The sequence below is a fragment of the Lissotriton vulgaris genome, chromosome 9 (genome assembly GCF_964263255.1).
Source record: "Lissotriton vulgaris chromosome 9, aLisVul1.2, whole genome shotgun sequence".
Lineage (NCBI taxonomy): Eukaryota > Metazoa > Chordata > Amphibia > Caudata > Salamandridae > Lissotriton > Lissotriton vulgaris.
Window position 1 is genome coordinate 669,086,683 of NC_141697.1, and position 27,750 is coordinate 669,114,432.

Genomic DNA, 27,750 nt, shown 5'->3' on the forward strand with positions numbered 1-27,750 from the left:
AAAACGATGAATTAGGACCCAGATCTTTTGACTGGGTTGAATGTGTGACATTGATCCTCATTCGGTCCATCACCTGTTGTTTTTGCAAACTCGCTATAAGTGTACTGGGGATGCCCAGACGTGGGTCCCAGGCACTCCACACCACTGGAGTCAAGCTAGCCGGGCTGATGAGAGGTGTTACCTCGAAACCGGTCCGGTCCTCGGATGCTTGATTCCGTTCTGGGAAGGACATGGCTTTTGTAGTTCGGACTGGACTGTTCCCATGGGGCACAGGGTCAGAGCTGATTTGCATATCGCCATTGTCTAACCCAGGGTGGTGTGGAGTGCAAAAAAACGATGGATTAGGACCCAGATCTTTTGACTGGGTTGAATGTGTGACATTGATCCTCATTCGGTCCATCACCTGTTGTTTTTGCAAACTCGCTATAAGTGTACTGGGGATGCCCAGACGTGGGTCCCAGGCACTCCACACCACTGGAGTCAAGCTAGCCGGGCTGATGAGAGGTGTTACCTCGAAACCGGTCCGGTCCTCGGATGCTTGATTCCGTTCTGGGAAGGACATGGCTTTTGTAGTTCGGACTGGACTGTTCCCATGGGGCACAGGGTCAGAGCTGATTTGCATATCGCCATTGTCTAACCCAGGGTGGTGTGGAGTGCAAAAAAACGATGGATTAGGACCCTGATCTTTTGACTGGGTTGAATGTGTGACATTGATCCTCATTCGGTCCATCACCTGTTGTTTTTGCAAAGTAGCCATCATGTGGGCACAGGGGGCCGGTCTGCCTCCCAGCTAAGTTGGAACAATAGGGGGTTATGGTCTGAGTGTGTCCTACCCAGATATTCTGACCTAGTCAGGAGTGGGAGCAGTGACTGGGAGCCTATTATGCGGTCCTAGCGGATATGTAGGTCATGGACAGGTGAATAGTATGAGTATATTTTGTCGGCATAGATCGTACATTCCCCAATGTGCTAGCCAGTCTCGTAGTGCCTGTGCGTTCAATGTTACTGCTGCAGCACGAAGTGGTGGGAAGGATCAGTCCAGGTGTGTGTCGAGAACCATATTAAAGTACCCGCCTAATAGCCATGGGAGGCCTGTGTATGGATGAAGGGTTTGGTTTAAGTTTGCCAGGAATAAGTGTTGACCCGTGATAGGTGCATATAAGGACCCCAGTAGGACCTCCTGTCTGTTTAGCCTTCCCTTTGCTAGATAGTATCTCCTCTCTGGGTCTACCTGGGTGTCTTCACAGATAAAATCGACACCTGCCCTCACCCAAATCAGTGTGCCCCGTGCATTTGGTGAGAAGGTTGTAACATATATCTGTCCTCTCCAGTGCCTGCGGAGTCTATCGAGTTCTATCCAGGACATGTGTGTCTCCTGAAGGAGTGCAATCCCCCCCCTGCGTTGCTGGAGATAGGAGAAGACAGAGTAGTGACGCAATGGGGTGTGCATGCCACGGATGTTCTAAGTCACGATGTTTGTGCATGCCATGTGTGGGGTCGTAGTGCAGCTGCTCGGGAGCCGGGGGGGGGGGCGCCTCAAGGGGGACCAATGGGAGTCTCTCGGCGGGAATTATCAGTGTGCCGCTTCTGAACCGTATAAAAAACAACCAATATTGCAACAGAGTGGGCGAGTTCCCAACGGGGCATACGTCCAAACCAAAAAGTGGGTTTACCACTTAGCGATGTGTTGTCTCAACGCAATGTGTATGCGGTGGAGCGCATAGCCAACAGGAGAATTAAGGTGCTCTCTTGCCTAGGGCCTTTTGGACATCTGAGAGGTGCTTGAGGATGACTAAGGTGTTTAGCGCGCAGAGCCAGAGCGGGCCTCTTGTACGGGCCATCGTGTGCACCCGCGAGTCAGTGTTGCCTAATCGTAGGCCTGGAAGCGCCCCTGTATGGTTCGGTGGTATACGTGCTCCAGACAGTGCTAGCTTGGGGGCCTAGTGTCACATTCTGGCAGCGCGCTTCGCAGCAGCTATGTAAAGGATATAATAAACAGAGCATGGAAACAGAACTTTCAATCTGGCCATCATAGTCCCATATCCAGTCACATAAGGAGGTCAGCTGTCTTAGGTGTCACCACAGGCAAGTTTATGTCTTCTGACAGCACAGTGGATGGCAAGGACGAACTACTGACACCCAGGTTGCTCTGTTGTCGGGTGTCCAAACTGACAGCATTGATCACCACTCCTAGTGTCGCAACCGCCTCAGGCTCTTCCTGTCGCTCCCGTTGCATCTTCTCCGGACTGGGTGCAACCTAGCCCGGGTCTGTGCTTCGACATGTCCCCCTCTTCCTCCTCCGCTTCCTGGAGCGCTGCTCTTGCCATCTGCCTTCCTCCGGGCCCGTGGGTCTCGTTCCTGACCATTGCCCCGTCTCTTCCAACCAGTCCCAGACTTCCGACGGGGCCTCAAGGAAGCGTGTGCCCTCCTTAGTGACCACCTGAAGGCGAGAGGGGAACAGTAGTGAGTAAGGCAATTCCAGCTCTCGTAACTGTCGCTTTACAGCCATTTATGTGCCTCTCCTCCTCTGCAGTGTTGCCGTGTAGTCCGGGAAGAACATCACTCGGCTGTTGCCCACCTTGAGGTCGTTAAGTTTCCGGGTTTCGCGGAGCACCACGTCGCGGTCGTGGTAGTTGAGGAGTTTGAAAAGAAACGGGCGAGGCCGGGTCCCTGGTCGCTGAGCCTGTGCCAGTACGCTATGTGCCCTTTCCACCGCAAAGCGCGAGGACAGTGTCCTGGGCGGCATGAGCGTCTGCAGCCATGCCTCCGTATACTGCTCGGGGTCCGTCCCCTCTTCTCCCTCCGGCAGACCAACCACCCAGACGTTGTTGCGCCGAGAGCGCCTTCCACATCCTCAGCGCGGTTCTCCAGTGTGTGAACCCTGTCGATCAAGTCCTGCAGTGCTGAGGCATGGCTGTGCACCACGGGTTGTAATTCTTGGACCTACTGGCGCTGTGTGGCAACTGACTACGATAGTTTGCGGTGATCCGCATGCAGTAGTGTGAAGTCGGATGTGACTTTATCTATCCGTGCTTTGAGGGAGATTTTGGTTTGTGCCAGGGCGGTTCCAATGCGCTACACCGCAGCCAAAACAGTGTCCATCTTAGCTGCCAGGGTTGCTGCGGGCTCCATGTCTTCCCGGCTCCGCTCCTGCGCTGGGCCCGAGTCACCCGTCACCTGTTGTTTCAGTTGGGATTTGTCCCGTAGCCTGCCCATCACTAGCTGCTGTGCTGATGGCATCAACCCGTAGTTTCGGCATGTCAGTGTTGGGTGGAAGGGCGCATCGTTGGCTCAAGCGCTGTTGTTCAAGTTTCAGAGGAGAGTCGGCTAGGGTGGGCTGTTGCCAAGGAATTCAAGAGCGGTCCTCCACCTAGTCCAGATCTAAGGCGCTTATGCATGTGCCCCCCCACAGTGTGAGCAGTCCCCTGTTGTGGCCCAAACCGAGGGTTGTAGCAGCTTCGGCAGCACAGAGGAGTGGGCCCAGTCCAACCATCGTGGTCCCAAGGTCCGGCGACCGGGCGCAGTGTTCAAGCTATTCCAGGGCTAAAGTCCGCCCGGCGTGGCCGTGTCCAAAATTATGTCAGTTTCAAAATGGCACCCAGGCCCAGTCGCTCCCCGCCTATGCCAGGTCGTGTGTGTCCACAATACTTCTGTGCCTCTACTACCCGGTCAAATCTGGCGGTCCCCGCTATAGGCCCGTGTTCTCAGCGGGCATGCCTGTCTCAATGTGGCAGCACTCTGCTCCAACTTCTAGTGCTCCCGGCAGTGTAATGCGGCCGTAGTATATGGCAATCCCCAGCTGTGCCTGCGGCCCTCTTGTAGTGACCTAGTTGGTGCCAACAGTACCTCAAGACAGCCCTCTGTAATCAGCGAGTAGCGCCCGGCGTCTGGCGACCAGGGCACCCCCCTCAGCTTTCAGTCTCTGTGCCGTGAGCGTCCCCCGTGGGCCGCCACCTCCTGCCCGGGTGTTCAGCAGGTCCCCCGTCACGCGCTGATGCTGGCGTGTGGGCACCTCAGGTCGGTCCCCAACCTCGCTCCTCACTGCTTGTTGTAGTGATGCCGGCCGTCGTCCACCGTCCTGACCCGCAGCGTCCCCCATGTGTCAGCAGTCCGGGGGGCACACGGAGACACGACTCCACCGCAGTTTAGAAGTCACGGGTGTGTTCACAGGAAGCCACAATAGTCCGCTGCCCGCAGTCTCAGCACCACCGGGCCTCTCCACCTAGGCCTCTGCTGCGTCTCCAGGTGCGGGCGCGAGGCCCCGTCCGACCCCCTCGGGCGCCGCCGGCCGCTCAACAGCACTTGCAGAGTCCGCCTCAGTTCACCACACACTGCCTGTTGCAGGGTCACTCACCCCCTCACGATGGCTGCTCACATCCGAGCTCCGAGGGTCCGGGGCCCAGGGCAGACTCTATCTCCTCCCGGCGCGATCTCCACGGTGTTGTGGGAGGCACCCGGGGACGCCAAGGCTGCGGGCGATTTTCACGCCTCCCTCTGTCCTGGAGCGGCGCCGCAGCCCTGGCTCTGTGTCTCTGCCGCCGCAGCCTTAATTCGAGCTTCTCCACATCCCAGTGGCCACATAGCACTTCCTCACACCAGCTCTACCTATCGTGGGCTGAAAAAAGCACCTCAGCAGGATAAATTAAGGATATTAGGGGCCCTGTGGACGGAGCTCTAAGAAGTTGCTTCTGCCATGTTGGCTGGCTCGCCACGCCCGCCCTCTTGAAGCTGTAATGTTGAAGTACTTCATACAGACATAGCTGTTCCAGATGTTGACTCCTTTTCGGATAGTATGTGTCCAACATATTAGTTTTAAGAATGTCTGTACTGTCTGGTTCATTTGCTGCTAATTGTTCAATTTCTTCCAATGATTTCAACAATCTATTTCGTTTGCAGGCAAGACCTAAACTTACCCAAATGATTCCTCGTGACTTTGAATACAAACTTGAAGAGCACAAGCGGTCTGAACATTCATATGATCCAATTTCTCTGTGGGAAAGCATTTTCAAAGTAAAGCTGTAAATCTTTTTGCTAAGGCTATTCTCTTGTGCAATTGCTTCCCACTTTTGTTTCATCTCTGTTTTTTCTTATTTTGTTATGTACGATGTATCATAATGTGTAACAGCAATTGAGTTATCTGCCACAAACTGGATGTCCATGTTCGCAATCCACATTTTTAAAATGACTGGATTGTAGTCATTGATATACTTTGACACTTCTGTTCTTTTTAAGTTGTAGGTATTCTTTATAGATTTCTGAGTTATTGTGTGCCTTACAGAAGAAAAAAAATGACAGGACGGGGAAAACCAAACGGACATTTGGTGTAAAATTTTCCTTTAGACTTGTATTTTCTTCTGCAATACTTTCCACAATGATGACTTTGGAAACATAAAACTTGCTGTCTCAAGCTTCTATCTCCTCCTCTTGGAATTTCACATGCCACATACTGTTCGAAGGAAGACAATTCTATTTCATCAGAATCGTTTCCAAATTTAGGTGCATCCTTGATCCATAGTAGCATATGTATATGAGGTGCACCTCTTGCTTGATACTCCTTTCTCCAAAAGAAATCAGTAACTTCTCCAAGAGGTGGATTCTTTTTATTACAGATAAAAGACATCATAGCTTGAAACCTATGATTAAAATATCTGCACACATTTACAGGATCCAATGAACACAGTTCACCAGGAGTCTTTATTTGAACATTTTTTATATTGGAATTCGCTTCTCTTAGAAACTTAAGCAAATCTTCCCATGCATACTCTGCACAGCTAAGTGTGACAAACCATGTTGGTGTACCTAAGTTTCGTAACATACACTTGAGTTCTCCATGACGACGATACCAAAACTCATTTGTTCCACATTGACATGCCATCGAATTGATTAACTGTGCTTCTAAATTTTCATCTGTTTCTTGAACTTTCATCACAAATTCTTTCGCAGAAAGAAGTGATTGATGAACTCCAGTTTTCAGTATGTGGTTCACCGCATACGAGAGAGAAGACAGATCACTTTCAAACAAAAGGTGAAATATGTATGGAATGCACTGTCGAAGTCTAGGATCTTCAGAATGTAATCTGGTTGACCGATATTCTGAAGCTGGAATCCGTACAGGTCGGTCATCATATCGTCCACCTTCTCCAGTAGGAAACAGCTGTGGAAAACAAGGAGCTTCAAAGCTTTTCTCCCATACACTCATTGGAGTTCCCTGTGCTTTTTAAATTTGAAATAACCCAATGCTACTTCCTATCACTTCTCTTGAATGCAAAGGACATATTGTGTAATGATCTTAAATCTCTTCAGTTCTTGACTTGTCCACTTTCTCTATTTGACCACTTGAAATTTCAGATTCATCTTCTAAACGTATTACCTGTTCATCCACATTTACATTTTTGTAATAAATATTGTTCTCTATTAGATACAAGGTAGCTTTTTCAACTTTATTAACATCCACAAATTCTTGCCATATTTTCTGACTCTTTGTTGGTACACCATTTTACTAAAATAACTACAGCCTCATTTTCTTCTTTCTTTCCAGCAATAGTTTTAATGTTTTTCTTAAAATGCAAAGGTAAGTACACCACTCTTCCTTTCAGCCTCTCTTTGCAAGTCTGTTTGTGGCAGTTTACCTGTTTCAGGCTCCATCCGAATTATAGTTTGAAAAGGATGAACAGATTGAATTATAACCGACTCATATGTATTCAATTTGGCCAGTTCCTCCGGAATAGCTACTGATTCTAAGTTATTATGTACTGCTCTAGCAGGCATTTTGTTCTCTTCTTTGTTGTAACAATATTTAGATATACTTTGCTCACTACCTATCTGAAATCGACCTTCAACAAACAAGTAAGTTGCAAATTCTTCCCACTTACCATTGTTCTCCTTTTCACTTTTTAAATACAAATCAACATTCCTACTTTGACTTTTATAATGAGTAAGTCGACAACAAACACAAACATAGTTTGGTATTTCAGAGCACACTACATTAAACTTTCCAATTTCTTCTTCAAACTGATCAGTGCTAATCACTTTCTCATCTCCTCTAACATCTGTAATTGTCAAACTTTCACTTTCTATGAACTGCTCTTCTGAACCAAAATATCGCATTTCAATATCATCATACTTTTTTTGAACATCTGATAAAGAACCATATACAAGACTTGTATTCAGTTCACTTAAACATAATGCAGGACTTTTACATAGTACAGTTTCCTTACAAACTTCTGCATTTCTGAATGGTGTACTGCTAACATCCTCAAATGATGAAAAACACTTTTACTAACTTTTCTTGAAAGACAAGCCAGAGAATGTCCATACTTCTCAGTATATTTTCTTATATTACATGGATCTAGTCCTTGTAACAACTTAATCTTCTGTTTAATACTTTGTTTTCTGAGTATATTCTCGTAGCAAATTTCACATTATCTCAATGGGTTCCTGTTGAATACTACTACAACTTCACTTATACACAGGGCCTTGTGAACGTTTCCCTTGCACTTCTTCAGCTATTAACTCTTCTGCACTTTTACCAACCATTCCTCCCTAGGAAGAGGACAACCATCCTGAACTTCGTAGTAACGACCTCCAGTATCAACTGCAAATGATAAACTATTTTCCTGGAAGTAACTTTGCTCATTAAAAAAAGGTTCACTAGTAGAAGTACGTCTCCAATGTCCACGAAAGATTTTTTTTTTCAAATCATTTATTCGGTTATCACATAGTAGAACCATAAAAAGTACATAAAATATTGCAATACCTGTTAAAATCACGATAATTTGATACAATTAAAAACTGTTAATCATTTAAAAACTTTACTAAAAATAATTCATTAAAATGCTGTACAAGAGAACATGGAATCAAGTAAACAGAAGCTCAAATTTTACAGCGAATTTTTAAACATGATTTTAAAAAGCAAGCTACACACTTAGCAGCATATTGGGAATCTAATGACTGCAGGGCCAGATAAGCGGGCCGGCAGGTTCTCAGGCCCATTTTACGAAGAAGGGGAATGATCCAGCGCTTGCGGGGGCGCTCGTAATATCTGCAGAACAAAGTTACATGCATTGTAGACTGGGATGATATTCCGTCACATGGGCATTTCATTAAATCATGCGACCAGTCAAATTCGTTGGGAAAAGTAACAAGGCGAAAAAAAGAATTAAATCGAAACCTAGTCAAAACATATTTTTCATGGTTAGTTAAGAAAAATGTTAGGTATGGTTGAATACCAGGAACTGCCTGGACCGATAGGATCTGCACATTTGATGGTTTAATTACTTCTTGGGAAAGACGCAAATGTCTGAGATGGATTAGACAAAGATTTTTCAGGTCTTTCCTGGTGATGTCTGACATTGTCGTGGGCTCAGAGAAGTAAAATGTATAGTTCAAATCCTTGAGGAAATTGGAGACGTATAGAAGCCAAGGGATTTTGCTCCAATTTGCCAGGGCTAAGCAGTCGGTTATCAATGAACGGGTTAAATGGCATCGCGTTTTGGTGCAAATACGGTGCCACAACAGGATCGGCTGGCATCTAATGTTATCTGTCAGGTAATCGATACCCAGCTCGATGTGGCAGTCGTATGTTGGGGCACTTTGGGGAAGTGCTAATCTGTATTTTAAAAACCAGTTTTGAACCTTTTGTAAGTTATCTACAGGAGCGTAACCCCAAGCCCCTGCACCGTAAGTTACTACGCTGTGGCATTTAGCGTGATAGATTTTAAGCAACTCAGCTGCGGCAGGTTTACCCAGTCTCTTCGAAAAGGAAACAAGAGCTGATGTTGCTCTCTGAAAAAGTAACTTTTTACTTATCATGGCTTGTTTCCAGGATAATCGGTCGTCCATTAAGATTCCTAAATAAGGATATTCCCTGGTGCGTTCCAACCTGATTTGTTCGATGAAGACTGGTTTTGGGTTCTTAGCCTTGGGGCCGATGTGCATAACAAAGGTTTTATTTTTATTCACTTTCAACCCCAAGGAGAGCATAAACTGACAGTATTTATCTAACTGTCTTTGTAACTGAATTAATGTTCTTGCTAAAATTACAGAGTCGTCCGCGTAAAGCAACGCGGGAATAGGGCGGTGATTAATAGATGGAAGGTCCTGGCTCCCTTCTAGCATGGCCGGTTCCAGCCTGTTGGTGTAAAAATTAAATAAGAAAGGAGCCAGGACACAACCCTGTCTAACTCCTTTATTTACTGGAAATGATGGAGATAGTTCGCCGCCAATCCCATATCTCACGCAAGCAGTAGCATCGGAGTAGAGTTCGCGGAGAAATTGGATAAGGGGAGGGTCTACCCCCAATTCACAGAGAATGGACCACAGCCTTGAGTGTATCACACAATCAAATGCTGCGCTGAGATCAACGTAAACTAGGTACAGGTTACCTCTTTTTGCCCCTACATATTTAATCAGAAGGGTTAGGTTCAATGCCTGCTCAACAGTACCAAGTCCCTCCTGAAAGCCATACTGGAGATCTGTCAGAATGTTATTCATAGACGCCCAATCCTGGAGACCTTACAAGATCAGCCGGCCAGCGACTTTCCCCAGGGAGTCCAGGAGGGAGATGGGCCTGTAACATGCTGGATTATTACGTTCGCCCTTCTTAAAAATTGGGAGCAGGATAGAAGAAGACCAAGGGTCTATTAGGCCTATTTTTGTGACTGCTGCCATTACCTGGGTGACGAGAGGTGACCAGAGTTCCATGTTATTTACAAAGATATCTAGTGGAACCCCGTCCGGGCCAGGGGCCTTACCAGTTTTGGAAGATGATAGCGCATTAATGACCTCATTGTGATCAAAATGAAGGTCAATGGGAAATATTTGGTCCCCGGTACGTTCACTTGCCGTCTGGTCCTCAGTTATAGTATCTGCGGAGGGGCCACCAAATATCTTTGAAAAGTGAGCCACCCACTCGTCGGCCGTCACTCCCACATCTAGGTATTGGGAAGATGTGGCATCTACCAAAAGGGTGATTTGACCGTGCGCCAAAACAGAGAGCTGTCTTTGCATAGGCAGCTCTCATGTAAATGGGCCCATAGATTTTTCTTTATTTCCGTTTTGCGGTTGTGCTGTGCCAATTTGTAAACCTTTCTAAGTTTAACTATCTCGACAGGATCTCTGTCTTGGTTGTGAATGGCTCTTTTCAGGTCAGTTAAAGCTTTATGGCAGGTTGAGTTAAACCAACCTTTGGATTCCTTTTTTCTGGATTTATGATTGCGAAACAATTTTGCCCGTATAATTTTGATAATTTCCAGAAAACTAGATATAATCAACTGGGGTGAGGAATCTATTGCCAAACAATTATTCATCCATGGAAGGGCTTTAGATATCACTTTGCCAGCAATTACTTCTGGGTCGATTTTGGACCATTTTACAGAAAAGCCGTTTACTTTATCCATGGACAATGTTTGTTAGTTTAATAAGCTGACCCTAGTTAGCTGAGATAAAGCAATGTTAATTGACAGGGTGACACTATTAGGAAAGTGATCGCTACTAATATCTGAACCTGTTTTAAAAGTTTTCAGTTGACCCTTTAGTATCTGGGAGCATAGAATATAGTCAATGAGACTTGACAGACCCCTTCCATGAAATGTTGGAAGAAATTCAGCGCGTGGATCCACAAGGTCATTCGCATATTCCAACTCCAATGAGAAAAGACACTCATTCAGGCTTTTACCTAAGTTTGTATGTGTGAAATGGGTCAGGGAGCAACCGTTTTCGTCTTGGATACCATTCTTATGGTTATTGCACAGAGAAACATTAAAATCCCCCCCCCAAATCACATAGCAGGTAAGAGAGGTGTACTTGTTCCGTTGTTCTTTTAGAAAGGATGTCATTTCAATTAGAGTTTTGACACATTCGACGGACTGGAGGTTGTTATAGAAGTTAACAAAAAAGTACAGCGTACACTTATTAAATGAGACCATTAAGATTTGAAAGTTCTCGCTGGTAAGAAGAACAGTTAAGTTCATGGATGGTAAGTTATTTGAGGTATATACTACTAGACCTCCCTTAGGTCTACTGTAAGTTTTAAGGCTAGCTGGAACATAGTATGTTTTGTAACCCTGAATGTGTATAGGTTCAATGGCCCAGGTTTCCTGTAAGCATACTATTTGGTGTGCATTTACTGTGTCTAGCCATGGTTTGTGGTTTATCTTGTAGCGGAGGCCAGCTACGTTCCAAAATATGACAAAAAGGGTCTGAGTAGAGTTTACCGGATCATTTGTGTTAGAGAGGGCGTTGGGAGCTAAAGTACCTGACTGTGAATGTGAGTGTGATATCGAAACGATGGAATGTAATTCAGAGTGGTCGTCACAGATGATAGAGTTCTCTAGCAGTAAATCTGGGTCTATTGATCTTGGGGGAACTACCTTCCCGGTGTTACCAGATAACTCGGCACATTTTATTGTGACTGAAGACATTGATGAACCAGAGGTTGTTTCTACGGGAGAGGAAGGTATTATTAATCCTGGTTCTGTCGTCATATCAGGGATACCATTTGTGGAAAATGATCTCGGGGAGTGTGAAGATGATTGTAAGGATTTAAACTCCAAGAGCGGGGGACCTGTACTTTCCTGACTAGTACACGATGATGGTCAATCTACCATTTCTAGGCAGTCAAATCTGTTTGCAAGTGGAATGCCTCTCCAGCCCAAAGGGGGAGCAGCATCTCTACCTCCATATCCGGGCCAGAAAACCCAGTCTCTTCTCCTGTCCCAGTTTCCTACTTGGGTCCAGTTCCATTCTGGGCCTTCGTTATATCGAGGTGTTGGCGGGTAGAAGTAGGAGAGTCTTTTTGTATCTATCCCGTCTTTTGTTGCTGGCATACCCCAGGAACAAATGTGCTCAACTGTGAGTGGGTCATCAAAGTTGACAATAACGCAGTCTCCTAGGATTCTTTTCGGCTCTTTGCCTATCCATGGGACCCTGCGGACCATTGAGACTCTACTAGCAGAATACGGTGGTAGAGGTCTGTTAATAGACAACCAGTGCAATACTTTGTTTTTTAAAGACTAGCCTGGTTCTTCCGTATTTGTGCTCAGCTCAGGAACCCCGGTCATAATCACCACATAAGGACTTGCTTCTGGTGGTAGGTGAATCAGGTGTCCACCCCTCCCCCTGGACCTGGAGTTAGTATTTTGTACCCCTGGAGGCTTAGTATGGTCGGACGTCTGGGTTATAGGGGGAGCTGAAGTTTTTATTGTAACAGGGCCCTTCTTCACCACTGTGTTGTTTACAAAAGTTGGTTCTGTTCACAAGTCTCTTTTTCTACTTTTGTCTTTCAACACTTTTTATCCAATAGTTTTATTCTCTTTAAAATCAGCATGAATAACTTCTGTTTTAAATTGAAAGCAGTATCCACTATACTTTCAATTTGCTGTTTTTCTTTCAATTGCAGCACTTTTCTTCTATATTTGCAGCATGTTTTCATTAAATTCTGAATCACTCTAGATCGAAAAAGTCTCTGATGAATTTCTTGAAATTGCTTTTGTCTCCGAGTAGCAGATACTATTACTTTATCATGTTTCCTTTTCCTAGTATTTGAAATTGAACTCTGCTTCACCTTACTTGAAAAATTCCTCTTTTTGCTATGTGTGATCTTTTTTTCATTAAATGTTCGTAATTTTTTTTTCAAAAATTGTCTTTTACTTTTAGTAGAACAGACTGTTTCTGTACTACTCGTATTTTTTTCTAATTCAAGATTTTTTCTTACATTCAAATATATATTTTTCTACTCTTTTCTTTTTCTTTCACTTCTTCTAGGCATTTCCAAACTTCAATCCAAACAAAATAATTTTCTGAAAAACTAAAAATGGATTCAATTATTTTTCACATTTGTTCACTATGTTAAAATAATAACATACAATTACAAAACTTCGACTAACGACTTACAATCCCAGTGCTGCAACGTGATGGAGCATGACAGAGGAGCACTAGGATGACAAGTAGTGCCATAGAACATATAGCAAGTATTTATTTAATTATTTACATACACCTTTACAATGTATATGTAACAGCAATACCTCATACTTTTCACCTCTCCGCCGCACACCACAACCCCACAGCACTTTCTCTGCAACCCACTGCAGACAACTTTATAGATGACACTTTTAAAATGTTTAGTCTATGTACATAGGATGATATTATCAACCAAACAGCACACACAAAAATGTCCATTATTAGCCTAAAAATGTTAGCTACAACTTCACAAACATAACACAGCACCTAGGGATTTAAGTGTGGGGGGGGGGTCTGTGGGGGTCTGACCACCAGCACTTTATTTTTATTTTTGGGGGCCTCGAAACAGTTCTTCATAGGGCTCTATTTTTGGGCCTCACAAAGGTAATCCGTTTTTTTCCATTATTGCACTGCAGTGAGAACGTGAGAGTATACACATTGCTCACTACTTAGAAGTGCAGACATCATGCCTATTGACTCACATTGTAGGAGAAGGGAAATCCTTTAAAGAGAGCCATTTTCTCTCGGGAATTCCCTTCTCTTTTTTGCAACGCAGCAGCAACATCATCGTGGGGTGATTAGCAGACAGACCACCAGGCGCGCAGCGCCAATTGCCCCAAACTCTCTGAGACAGCTTCCCGGGCGCACACACAGAGCCGCACCCGAGTACTTCACAGGTCTTCAAAAGATAATTTTTTTGTAAATGAGACTCTGTTCTTTTTCACCCCTTTTCCAGCCCCTACATCCCCACCCTGCCTTTTGCTGAAAGAATTAGGCTACCCCAAAATTCTGCTCTGGTAGTGCCTCTGGAAACGACCACAAGCAGAAAACTCCAGCATGACCCTGCTCTCACCTTACACACTCTTTTGTTTTAGTGCTACGAAAACATACGCTTTGCCTGGCTCACTTAGTTCTCGCTTTAATATGAACATAAATGCTATGCAATTATTTGTTATTCCTATACGGTGCTTCACATGGAAATATAGAACTGCAGGTTCTCACCACCCCAAATGATCTCTCTGGTATACTTGCTCAAATATAAAAAGTACAGGTATTCAGTATCTGTCAGTCACGGCCACTTTAAAACAGTGTACCTATATACAACTCGACAAAATGTTATGTTTCTAAATTAACATCTTACACTGAAAAGCTCCTTTACATTTCTTTCGCTAAATGTACCTTTGTTTAAAACACCACCAGAGAAGGGTGTTGAAGTATGCTCTGCCTGTCAATGCTTTTCGTCAGCCTTTTTGACACCTTAAGAGGCTGGGTGGATGAGTATAGTGCGTCTTATTTAGGACCGGGCGTAGGATGCACGGAAATAAGAATGTATAGTTGAATAAAGGGAGAGTGGATGCATGGCTGCATCAATGGATAGATACATGGATGGATGCATCAATGTATGGATGGATGGAAGGATTAATCAATGCAGGGACCAGTACTTACGATAGATGGGTGGGCTGATACATGCTTAGGATTGGTTCTGAGACAGATGTATCTATGCATATATAGGCGTATGGCTGCATGAATGGCACGTGCTTACTATAGGCGAGTGGGCTCATAGATGCTTAAGATAAGTGCAGAAACAGATGTATGTTTGTATGTATATAAGTAGGAATGTGTACATCAATTAAAAGATGGTTCCATGGAGCAGTGCTTAGGATGGATGGATGCTGGGCTTTAATTGGTCCGGGTCTGAGGGCCAGCAATTATTTTCAGGGAGCCTCCAAACAGATCTCTATCAGGCTCTATTTTCAGCCCTCTCAAAGATAGTCAATTTTCTAACTTATTTCATTGCACTGCAGTGAGAGCATGTACATCGATGTATGCATGCTTACTTTGCTCACTACTGAGAACTGGAGACATCATGCTACGTTACCCACGTTGAAGAAGGAAGGGAAATCCTTTAAAGAAGGTTTTTTCTGAACGTAGGATAATTGGAGAGGATTTTCTAAAGCACACAATGATACTTATCTTGATTTAAACCACGGCCCAACTTGCATAGCCCACACTCCTTTAAAAGCTTTGTCCCCCTTTTAGAGCACCCCCACTTTTTTTCTCCCACTTAGAACCCTGACTACACCATAGTAACAAAGAAACAGTGTCAAGTTCTATTGAAATATACTATGGCACCAAGTTTCATAATTTGCCATCAACGTTGGCAGCCTTCTACCACAGTGCAAGAGTGTCTATCAGCACGAAGATTTGTTATCCACAGAAATGTTGTGTCATTTGTGTAGCTGTCTGCTGGAACACTCATCACCAAAAGGTATTAAAACATGGGAGTTTTGCCAGAAAAACATACCATACCATAAAGTGATTTATAAATGGCCACACTGCCACAGCACCACCCTCTTCCCCATCCTTCCTTAACCTTAGAAAATCGAAGAAAGAGCCACACCAAACCTAGTAGACACACTATAGCAATACACAAACTTAATTTCAACAACTGTCTGCCGGAATGCTCATGAGCAAAGCGTATTAAAACATGCAAATTTGCAGGTAAAACATATACCATGCCATATGGCGCTTTGTAAGTGCTCCCAGTGGTACTACATCACCTTTAGTAGCTCGACATCTCCACGTTACTAAATTCTGTGTTTTAATGACCAACATGCCCACCTGCCCCGTACCCACCCGCCCTTCCTTAACTGTATGAAATCCAACAGAAACCCCCAGCATTCCTAGTAGCCGCACTATACCCATACACAGGCTTAATTTTAACAGGTGTGTGCCGGAACACATATCAACAAAAAGTATTCAAACCTGCAAATTGGCCGGAAAAACATAAACCATCCTATAGCATCGCTTATAAATGGGCCCAGTGGAACTACATTACCTTTACTAGCTACACATCCCCATGTTACAAATATCCATGTGTTATAATCAGCAACATATCCACCTCCCCCACCCGCACCTTTGCTTACCCTTACGAAATACAAGAACGAGCCCCAGCACTCCCTTTAGCGCCACTATAGCCATACATAGAATTAATGTCAACAGGTGTCTGCCAGAACGCTCATTAGCAAAAGCTATTAAAACCTGCAATTTTGCAACAAAAACTTACCTTGTCCTAGGCAACCATCACCTTTAGTAGGTCGACATCTGCACGTTACTAAATTCTATGTTTTAATCACCAACACACCCACCTCCCCCAAACCCATCCCCGCCCTTGTTTAACCGTAAGAAATCAAACAGAAACCCCCACCATTCCTAGTAGCGCCACTATACCCAAACACAGAGTTAATTTTAACAGATGTCTGCTGGAACACTTATCAGCAAAAAGTATTCAAACATACAAATTGGAAGGTAAAACATAAACCATCCCATAGCACGGTTATAAATGGGCCAAGTGGAACTACACCACCTTTACTAGCTACACATGTCCATGTTACAAATGTCCGTCTTATAAATCAGCAACATACCCACCTCCCCCACCCCACCAATGCCCTTCCTTAACCTCACAAAATCAAACAACGATCCCCACCACTCCAGTTACCGCCAGTATAGCAATACATAGACTTAATGTCAACAGGTGTCTCCCGGAATGGTCATCAGCAAAAGCTAATAAAATCTGCAATTTTACAACTAAAACATACACCATACCATAAGACGGTTTATAAATAGTCGCTGTAACGCCACACCACCTTCACATCTGCCATTGCTTAACTTTATGCAATAAAAGAAAAAGACCCAACAAACGTAGAAATGCCACTATAGTCATACAGAGGCTTAGTTTCAACAGATATCTCCCGAAACGCTTATCAGCAAAACATATTAAAACATGCAAATTTGCGGGTTAAACATATACCATGCCATAGGACACTTTATAAGTGCTCCCAGTGCTACTACATCACCTTTAGTAGCTCAACATCTGCACATTACTAAATTCTGTGTGTTATTCACCAACATACCCACCTCCCACACACCCACCCCGCCCTTGGTTAACCGTACAAAATTAAACAGAAACCCTCACCATTCCTAGTAGCGCCACTATACCAATACACAGGATTAATTTTAACAGATGTCTGCCGGAACACTTATCAGCAAAAAGTATTCTAACATGCAAATTGGCGTGTAGTACATAAACCATCCCATAGCACGGTTTATAAATGGGGTGTGAAACTACATTACCTTTACTGCACATGTCCACGTTACAAATGTCCGTCTTATAATCAGCAACATACCTACCTCCTCCACCTCCACCCATACCCTTGCTTAACCTCACCAAATCAAACAACGAGCCCCAGCGCTCCTGTTACCGACACTATAGCCATACATACACTTAATGTCAACAGGTGTCTGCCGGAACGCTCATCAGCAAAAGCTATTAAAAACTGCAATTTTGCAACTCAAACATACACCATACCATAAGACGATTTATAAAAAGTTCAACCTATTTTATCACCACACTTTCTGGAACATTCTACGACACCTACAGGTTAAAAGTTCATAAATTTTTTTTGTAACTTAACAATATACTTTTGCAACATTTTATCGAACATTTAACGGCACATGCAGGTTAAAAGTTCACAATAGGGTCAGTAGTTCATCAGTTTTATCCTCAACTCCAGCAGCACCTCAGCTTACGCCCCCAGTGCCATGATCAGACCCGTAGGAGTCAGTGCTTTCCACTTTCCACTTTCCAAATACCAAATTCATTTCATACACACAAATTTACCTTCGCACTCCCTATATAACACCCTCTAAGCACCATACACAAGTTACAATGTTTGAAACAAAAATTCCTCCGAGTAGGTAGAACTACATTCTGACACTACTTGGACAGATGTGGCACCGCGGCCAGAGCATATGACTTCACAGCATATGACACACAGTTTGGGATCACTCTTTCATTCCCGAGTCCGCAGCACCTCACCTTAGCAGCATAAGACTCTAGACACTACCTCACATATTTTCCATACCCCAGGACTTTCACACCAGTATGGGTCAGTACTTCATCCCAGTAGGTATAAACACATGCTAACACTACTTCCACAGCTGTAGTGCAGCAGCCAGGGCACATGACTTCACCGCATAGGACACATAGTTTGACCTCACGCTTTAATCCCGAGTCCCGCACCACCTCAACTTACCAGCATCAGACTCTACGCAATACCTCACTTAATTTTCGCAGCCCAGCACTTTCACACCGGTAGGTATGAGTAGTTGGCTGTGCACCCCCTGTATAGCACACCCTAAACACCCCACAGAGGTTACAGTGCTCCTACTCTCCTCTTTCCTAATTTTGTCACCCTTTTTTCCCCTTACTCGCTTCAACGGAATCACAAAATGGCGGCCAACACTTCCTAGTTCCATGAGACTCTAGACAATACCTCACATATTTTTCCGTACCCCAGGACTTTCACACCAGTATGGGTCAGTACTTCATCCTAGTAGGTATAAACACATGCTGACACTACTTTAACAGCTGTAGTGCAGCGGCCAGGGCACATGACTTCACAAAATAAGACACATAGTTTGACCTCATGCTTTAATCTCCGAGTCCCGCACCATCTCAACTTACCAGCATCAGACTCTACGTAATACCTCACTTAATTTTCCGTAGCCCACCACTTTCACACCGCTAGGGATGAATACTTTGCTTCGCACCCCCTCTATAGCACACCCTATACATCCCACAGAGGTAGCAGTGCTCCTACCCTCCTCTTTCCCACATTTTTCGCCTTTTTTTCCCCGTACTCGCTTCAACGGAATCACAAAATGGCGGCTAACACTTCCTAGTTGTAACAGCTCGCAGCCAATCAGCAGCAAGCTCGTGCTCTTAACGCCTCAGCCAATCAGATGGAAGAATTCCCAAATATTGATATCTGTAAATTTCAATATTTCTCAAAAACTACTGAACGGATTTACACCAAATAAACAAAAGTGTGCATTCTAGACCAAGACCCTTCCCCCTGCCAAATTTGGGGTAATTCCATTCACCCGTTCAACCTGTAGCCTTTTCTAAAGTTTGCTATGGAAATTAAAAAGGACAAAACACGTTTTGGGACCCCCCTTTTTTCTCAGCCCGCCTTGATGAATCACCCCCAAACGATCAACATAGGAGCTGATATCAACAAAGAATTTGTTTTGAACATTTTGTGAAGATTCATCAATCGGCGCCAATGTTATTGGAAATAGAATGTTGCAGTTTTCCTATGGTAACTAGGTCCTAACTATAATTACCTACTCGCATCCCCTCTATAGCACACCATAAACACCCCACAGAGGTTACAGTGCTCCTACTCTCCTCTTTCCTACTTTTTTCAACCTCTTTCCCCCTTACTTGCTTCAACCGAATCACAAAATGGCAGCCAACACTTCCTAGTTCCATGAGACTCTAGACAATACCTCACATATTTCTCGTACCCCAGGACTTTCACACCAGTACGGGTCAGTACAAAGTATACAAAGTACTTTGTACTTTGTACCTTTGGGTCAGTAGTTCATCCTAGTAGGTATAAACACATGCTGACACTACTTTCATGGGGCGTGGCTAGGGCGCAGATGGTGGAGGTCGCTCTATCGCGGAGCCGCCATTAATTCTGTTTCCCGGGCGCCAAGGGCTCCCCAACCCACCGATTATTGAGTGAGGAGGGACGCTGAGCCAGGGGGCAACAACGGAGAACCGCGGCGAGGCACGGCCGAGGAGAACGAGGACCGATCGAGTGTCTACGGACCGGACGGCGCCGAGCCCAAAATGGCGCCCGTCCCGTCTTGGTGCTCCTGAGACGGCCTGCGGCCCTGGGAGGCCGAAGAAACCGGCGAAGCCTTCCTTCCCTTCCCCCTTTGTGGTGGAGTGACGCAAGTGCCAGCTGCCTGAGCGGTCGACGGCGCTCGTGAACTCTTCGAGCGGTGCCCGTCGAGGATGCTGCTTGGCTGGACCCCTGGAACGCTGAGCGGCGCGGAGTTGAGGAGAGCGGGGGAAGCTGACCAGAACCCCATCGGACTTTGTGTGCCATCGGCCTTCGCCGCTCCGGACCTCGGGCATGCTGGCTCGCGAGCCCATCCTGACCACGCTGTGAGAATACCGAGCCCAGTGCAGAGGCTTGGAAGCCGAATGCGCATGAGAGGGCGGTCAGCCTAGCCTTGGGGCCTTGCGGTCCAACGAAGGTGACGGTGGAGGCCTGCAGTTTGAGCTGGTGGTGGAGGTGGCTCGATGGAGTTGCGGCCTCCGGCCGAATGCTGAATATTGGTGGTGGCCTTTCTCCCCCCTCCCCGCCTTTTTCTTCAAAGGAGACTGCTGCTGTCCCACGCTTGGCCCCCTGATGCCATTGCTGTCTGCTCCGAGCAACCCCAGCGGCTCCACTACAGGCCTGGCGACAAGTATCAGCGGACTCTGGACACAACTACGAGCGGAGCGCCTCAAGTGGGCGCGTTCCTGGCTCGACGCTCCCGGACCACGAGCGGGGAAACCTAGCGGTCGGGACCCTTCCCGTCGCCACACCAGGAGCTGGCTGAATAGAGACCCGTTGGACTGTGCCGATCCACGAGCTGAGGCGGGGGCTGGCTGCAGCTTGGTTGACGTTCCTCAACTGGGCGTTCGCCCGGTCCACCGCCGGAGACCATGGCCACCATGGGGAAGCCGAAAGGAGCCAAGGCCAGTGCGCAGGCTACCTCGGACACAGAGGCGCTGGACAAAGGAGACCAGCTGGACCCGGAGACGTCGTGGGACCCACACCTCCAACACCAACTGGACAAGATCCTGGCGGCGATAACCGACACGAGATCGGCACTCCAACAGAACATTGCCCAGGTCGCGACGAGCCTGGGATTGCTCAGGGCTGACCATGGCAAGCTCTCGGACAGAGTTAAGGAGGTGGAGAGCTCGGTTAGCACCCTGGAGCCGGAGCAAAAAACACTGGCTGCCACCATGAAAGACGCCCTGATTTGGATCTACGCATTGGAGAGGAGGGCAGAGGACGCGGAAGGTCGCAATAGAAGGAACAACATCCGCATAGTGGGGCTACCGGAAAAAATTGAAGGTGGGGACATGGTGGCCGATCTGGAGGAATGGCTCAGGGGGGTGGTGGCGACCGAGGGGCTCTCCTCGTTTTACACCCTGGAACGAGCACATAGGGTTCCATCCAGACCACCACAACAAGGCCGGCCTCCACGTCCGGTGGTGGCGCCGCTGCTGCACTTCCGAGAAAGGGACCTGATTCCTAATAATGCTAGGATAAATGGACCCTTCCAGGTGGAGAACAGTAGAGTAAATATCTTCCCGAACTATACCTACGAGACCCAGCGCAAGAGAGCCTCTTTCTTAGCAATTAGGCGGGAACTCTGGAGTGAGAGTATACAGTACTCATTGCTATTTCCAGCGAGGCTCCGAATCATACTATTTGGGATGCATTATCCTAAAAGTGAAGAAATCGCTATTTTTGCGATTTTTTAAAGTGCTATTGCTTTTAAGGAATCGCAATTTTGCGATTCCTTAAAAGCAATGCATGAAACTGAAAAAAATTGCGATTTCGCAATTAGAGAGAAAAAATTACCATGAGGTTGGACCTCATGGTAATTTTGCGAAATGTTAGAAATATGCAATTTATTGCATTTTTTTAACTTTCATGTTGTGCACACACATGCCCTTCGGGCATGTGTGCTACTGGGTCGTAGGCGCATCCCTGCTGTTGGGCACACTTGTTGGGTTCGTTATTAATAACAGACTCCAAGAAAGTTCAAAAAAACGTTCCAAAAGGTTAACTTGATGTGTTTTATTTTGAATACTTAATTTTCAAATTTATGCGTAGTTCCAGTGAAACATCACGTGGTTTATTTTTGTTGACATAATCAAGGTAAATCAGGAATGCTCCAATGGTTGGACCTCATGGTAATTTTGCGAAATGTTAGAAATATGCAATTTTTTTGCATCTTTTTAACTTTCATGTTGTGCACACACATGCCCTTAGGGCATTGTGTACACAACATATGTGCATTGTTTGATTTCAGGGGTGCAACAGGGTGTCCTTTGGACACCCCTGCACCCTTGAAATCGCAATCTCAATTTGCGATTAGCTAATTGCGAATCGCAAATTGAGATTGTCTTCCCATTCATTCCTATGGGCCTCTAGGCCCATAGGAATGAATGGGAAGGGATTCCTTAATTGCGATTCGCAAAATGCTAATCGCAATTAAGGAATTTTAAGAAATCACAATTTATTTAGCGATTTCTTAATGCATAGGCATTTGCAATTCCTTAATTGCGATTCCTTAAAAATCACAATTAAGGAATCGCAAATGCCGAGATTGATGCATGTACCCGAAAAAATTTTGATACCCCTGATGACGCGTTCAGCTAGCTGGAACTGTATAGAGCTGGGAAGGATGGCCCTGGGTCTCCTTTCCCACCGATCCCGGAGGTCAGACCACGGCGGAGGTCTAAAAGGATCCGAAATGGCCGGGGCAGGCTTGGTCGGCCCTCGACTCTAGAGACAACGGCGGAGAGGCGAGGAGTATTGGAGATGGTGTCCAGTATGTCGGGGTCTCAAGGTGGGCCCATAATCGAAGACACGGAGCCTGGCGGCGGAGAAGACCGCACAGACACACAGGACTCCGAAACTGACAGTGTACCTCTACCTACGATCACCCCAGAGACGGCAGAGGGACTACTTGATGGACAAAGATGATTCCGGGTGAGCCGATTTCAACAAAGGAGTGGATGGTGGGAAGGGGGGTGAGCCCTCGCGGGGAATGTTAGCTAAAGGGATGAAGGAAGGGTTGGGGATAAGACCTATGCTTGCCCTAGATTATTATGGCTCGGTCGCAATTAGGTAGCTCGGGCGTAGGGAGGCTTCCCACCGGTACTTGACCCCCATATTGCCCTTAAGGCAAGCCTGCGTTGGCTACCGTCAGGATAGTCTACGTTTTTCTGGGGACAGTTTGGATGGGAACTAGATTGCGATCTTTGGGACCTGTTCTGGGGAGGGTGGGTGGGGAGATATTGTTTGGGGTTGAACTGTTGTTGTTGTTGGGGGGGCGGGTACACCATCGGTGCAAAGCAACTACTGTGCTTGCCCTTTCTGGAGCACAAATGGGGGAGAAGTGGCAGGACACAATGGGACAATGGCTGAATTATCCTCTTTGAAATGTATTACCTGGAACGTGCGCGGGCTGCATACCATGTCAAGACGCCACAAGATGCATGCTTATTTAGTGCGTAGGGGAGTGCAGATTGCGCTATTGCAGGAAACGCACCTCACGAAAGCAGAAGGACTAGCATTACAGCGCAGGTGGAGGGGACAGCTATACAACACCACATGCTCAGCCTATGCTAGGTCCCCGGTAGCTTGTCTCCTTTCTGGTGAAGAATTGGCTTGGTAGTTTAGTCTGCCCTGTTCCCATGATGCACTGGGCCAGGGACAGACTGATTTGCATATAGCCAGGTTCTGAGCTGGGATGGGGCAGTGAGATAAATAACGGTGATGGATCAAGCCCTGATCTTTGGACTGGGTAAGAGTGGTCTGCTTAATTCAGACACTCTGTTCATCACCACCCCCTTTTCTGAATCGATTTTGGCCACTATAGGTGTGGCAGGGTATACTCAGACATGAGCCCCTTTCTCACTGCTCCATCAGGATTCAAGCAAGCCGGGCCGAAGACGGCTGAAATGCCAGAAACCGGTCCCCGGTAGCTTGTCTTCCTTCTGGTGAAGAATTGGCTTGGTAGTTTAGTCTGCCCTGTTCCCATGATGCACTGGGCCAGGGACAGACTGATTTGCATATAGCCAGGTTCTGAGCTGGGATGGGGCAGTGAGATAAATAACGGTGATGGATCAAGCCCTGAGCTTTGGACTGGGTAAGAGTGGTCTGCTTAATTCAGACACTCTGTTCATCACCACCCCCTTTTCTGAATCAGCCTATGCTAGAGGCGCGTTAATTTGGATAAGAGATGGGGTCCCTCTACAGGTGACGAAACATACAGTAGATCCGGAAGGGAGGTTTGTGGCCATAGCGGGCAAATTGGGGGGTAAAGACATAAATATCTGCAGCATTTATGCGCCTAACGTGGACCAACTAGCCTTCTTCGCGGCACTGTCGGGTTCCTTGGCCCACTATCTGGTAGGGCTGCTCCTGATCGGAGGGGACTTCAACTCGGTGGTGGACATAAACCTCGATAGATCACACCCCCCCTTGGTGGACTCACCAACATGCCGGGTAGCCAAGGGTAGACAGGAGTGGCAGACTAAATGGGGACTGACGGACATCTGGCGAGCCCAACACCCGTATACCCGGGACTACTCTCATTTCTCGGGCATGCATGAACTACATGTGAGGCTGGATGGGTTCTTGGGATCGGCGGAATTGGTATCCTCGGCCGCGGGATCCAAGTACTTGGCGAGGACAATTTCCGACCACAACCCTCTTCTGGCCGACTTCAGGTGGTTTCCGGGCACCCCCTGTGTTCCTGTCAGGCTCCGTATCCTCTATTCCTCTGGGCTGTGTCGAAAGTCGTATACTCTCTCTCACACAACCGACCCTGAAGCCTGATTATCAAACACAGACTACAGAATAGTTCTGCGAGCGCGGGAAAGGAAGGGAACAGCCGGGAAGGAGATCTGAAACAACGACAGTTGTTTCGAAAAAACACCCCCCTTAGCTCCACTTAGATAGATCTTAGCACTATTCCTTATACTATGATGTGTGTACTTCTAGACCCCTACCTGAAAAGCAAAATAATAGAGTCTTTAAGTACAGGAGAACAAGCACAGGGTAATACCAGGGACTGCAACCAACTAAAAGAAAACAAGGAACAACACACTGTAATCCTATACTTCTTTGAGAGTGATATATGCACCAACAGACATAGATTACATAGCACAATAGTTCTGTGTTCAAATCTTCGTCACACACTCCCTCAGATCATGTACCCCTGTTGATTCTCTCCTGAACTGAAGGAACCATATATCAAATAAGAATACGTGAGGTTAAGTCACCATAGCACAGTTCTTTCCTTAAAAAAGGGAAAGTTCACATGTATAAACGTGTATAAATCAATACGCTCCTTCAAGAAACCTGCGAGAATCTCGCCTAACGATTTGAGCCCAAACCGCTATTACAATCCATAAGTAAAAGGAGTATGACTAATAAGAGAGGACTATATCAATAGTTCACATCCAAATGGTGTTCGGCTTGGTAATAGCGTTTCCCCTGCAATGAGAAAGCGAACCTTTCTCTTCCAACAGGGGAAACGAACGTTGGCTCTTTAAAGCTGGGACCTTGGAAAGTTTACAGCTGTACACGCGGCCATGTGTACACCGGAGCGAAGAAAGTTTGACATACACTCAACCCAGATCCGAGTGCAACGTGTCAAACACAAGGCAAGAATTACTCACGATTGTCCCAGCAACCACTCTCTCTTACCGATCGCACCAGGGAACACAGCAAGAATCATCGGCACCGTCCTTCCGATGCCGCAGGTACTTAGTTCCTGGATTTGCGTAGCGTACGTCGCTACGCTGGGTTACTGCTAGGCTTCCTGGGTAACGTAGTCTTAGGGTAGAGAACCGCCATTTGCCACGCATCACGCGTGATGTCATCAGTGATGTCGCTGACCATGTCATGAATGATGTAATATGTGACATCATAAGCAGTGGATTGCGGGTGCGCGAAATATAGTTAGTACAACTAACTATAGAGGAGCAATTTCAATGGTTTTTTAAATGCTAATTCCTAACTATATAAGGCATGAAACCTATGGTTTTTTAAGTGAATATATATATATATATATATATATATATATATATATATATATATATATATATATATATATATATATATATATATATATATCTATATATTAACGCTCCAAAGTCCTTCCCACTCCTCCTGGGAAAGAATACGACAGCACTCGAGGTTGAGGGTTGCAAACACGCTAGATTTTATTTAGCGGAGGGGTGCACACAGACGCGTTTCGGCGGTCTGCCTTCGTCAGTGTGTGATGCACTGTGTTTGTTTCCGACATTATTTTTAACAAGCATAGTCACTCCCACTTCCAGTCAGGTATGGACACAAACAAGGGGATTAAAGCCTAGCACGAAACAGAGGCGGCCATCTTGTAGTGTATAGTAGATGTAACACGACAATGGCAAATTGCTTTGTAAAGCCCACAGATGGGCAATCACATTATTCCTTGCTAGGCTTATCACAATAAAGCGTCATAAAATCGACATAATGTATATATTCACTGAAAATAACATAGGTTTCAGCCAAGTTATAGTTAGGAATTAGCATTTAAAAAACCTTAGAAATTCAGTGAAAAAAACATAGGGTTCAGCCATGTTATAGTTAGGAATTAGCATTTAAAAAACCTTAGAAATTCACTGAAAAAAACCATAGGCTTCATCCATGTTATAGTTAGCTGGACATTTCTCTCATACAAACCATTGAAATTCCTCCGTTATAGTTAGTTCAGTTAACTATAACTCGCGCGCCCGCAATGCACTGCTGATGACGTCACATATCACATCACTCATGACATGGTCAGTGACATCACTCATGACATCACTGATGACATCTCAAATGACATCACTGATGACATCACTGAGGACATCATCCTTATGAAAGAGTCACTTGCACATGCGCAGTCCACACCCGCCCACACTCCCCACATGCCACCACCTAGCATGCTTGCTATCACTAAGCCTGGAAACCAATACATTAGCCAATGTGATGTCCCCCAGGGGCCATCATTCTTATAGACCGTGGAAACGCTACCAATGATGCTCCTGGGCTTGGTTTGCTCAGCCCCCGCGGTTCCCATATAATCCGAACACTGACGTGAGCACGCTCTCTTTTACCTGTTTGTGCTGCGGTGACAGACAGAGTCTCGTCATCGATTTCATTACAAACTCACAGCTTGAGTGGAGGAGGACTCCTGACACTCAACGTGGTATCACTACTGCTGCCGCCCAGCCACAATACCATAAGCATTTTGCATTTGGGATGATGCATCCCAAATGCAAAAATACCGGTCACAAATAGAAAGATTCTGAGAATCTGCCCGTTTGCCACCGTTTTTTTTGCTTGATGTAACTTCTTTAAAATACTTGTAAATACCAAAGAGGGTTTCAAGGATAACATTTATTTTGCAAACTACCTTTTCAATGGTTAGCATTGCTATTATGATTCCCTAATATACATTTTTTTTACATTTACAGTCTATTGAAAAGTATTGTGGTGTCTGCAACCAAAAAGCTTCAGCAACTTATACAGAAAACTTTATGGTAAGAATCTTTTCTGAGTTGCGTACACTATATTTGAAAGCTGACTATGCACCGTCAAGGATGTGTAATTCCTATACCCGACGCACAGCACATATTGTTTGAGGTCAAGGGCAACAAGTTTTCATGTGTATTGTTTCCTTGGCACAAGTAGGCCCACTCCCACCAGCACAAACCCTATGGCTGACAGTTAGCAGTACCACATAATGGGTCAGAAAAGGGCACTGTCTGTAGTTAACGTACTATGTTTACCCATATGTTAATACTGTTCAAACCTGCATTTATGGTTCATTAATTGAATGCATTTATTACTCGGGCGCACACTCTAAGTAAATTTTGTAACCTCTAAGTGCACAACTGTCAGTGGCTCCAGTATACAAAAGCGTGCAGCTCTGAAACACGCCTGACCCACATATACTTATCAGAAATGTGTACTGCTGAGTTAATATTTCTGTCCATATGTTAAAGACCTTCAAACTTATACAACATGGATGCAATCATTGTTATTAGTTAGAGTGACTCTTCCAAATAAATGTTGTAAACTCAGACTAACAATTTCTGTAGTAAAA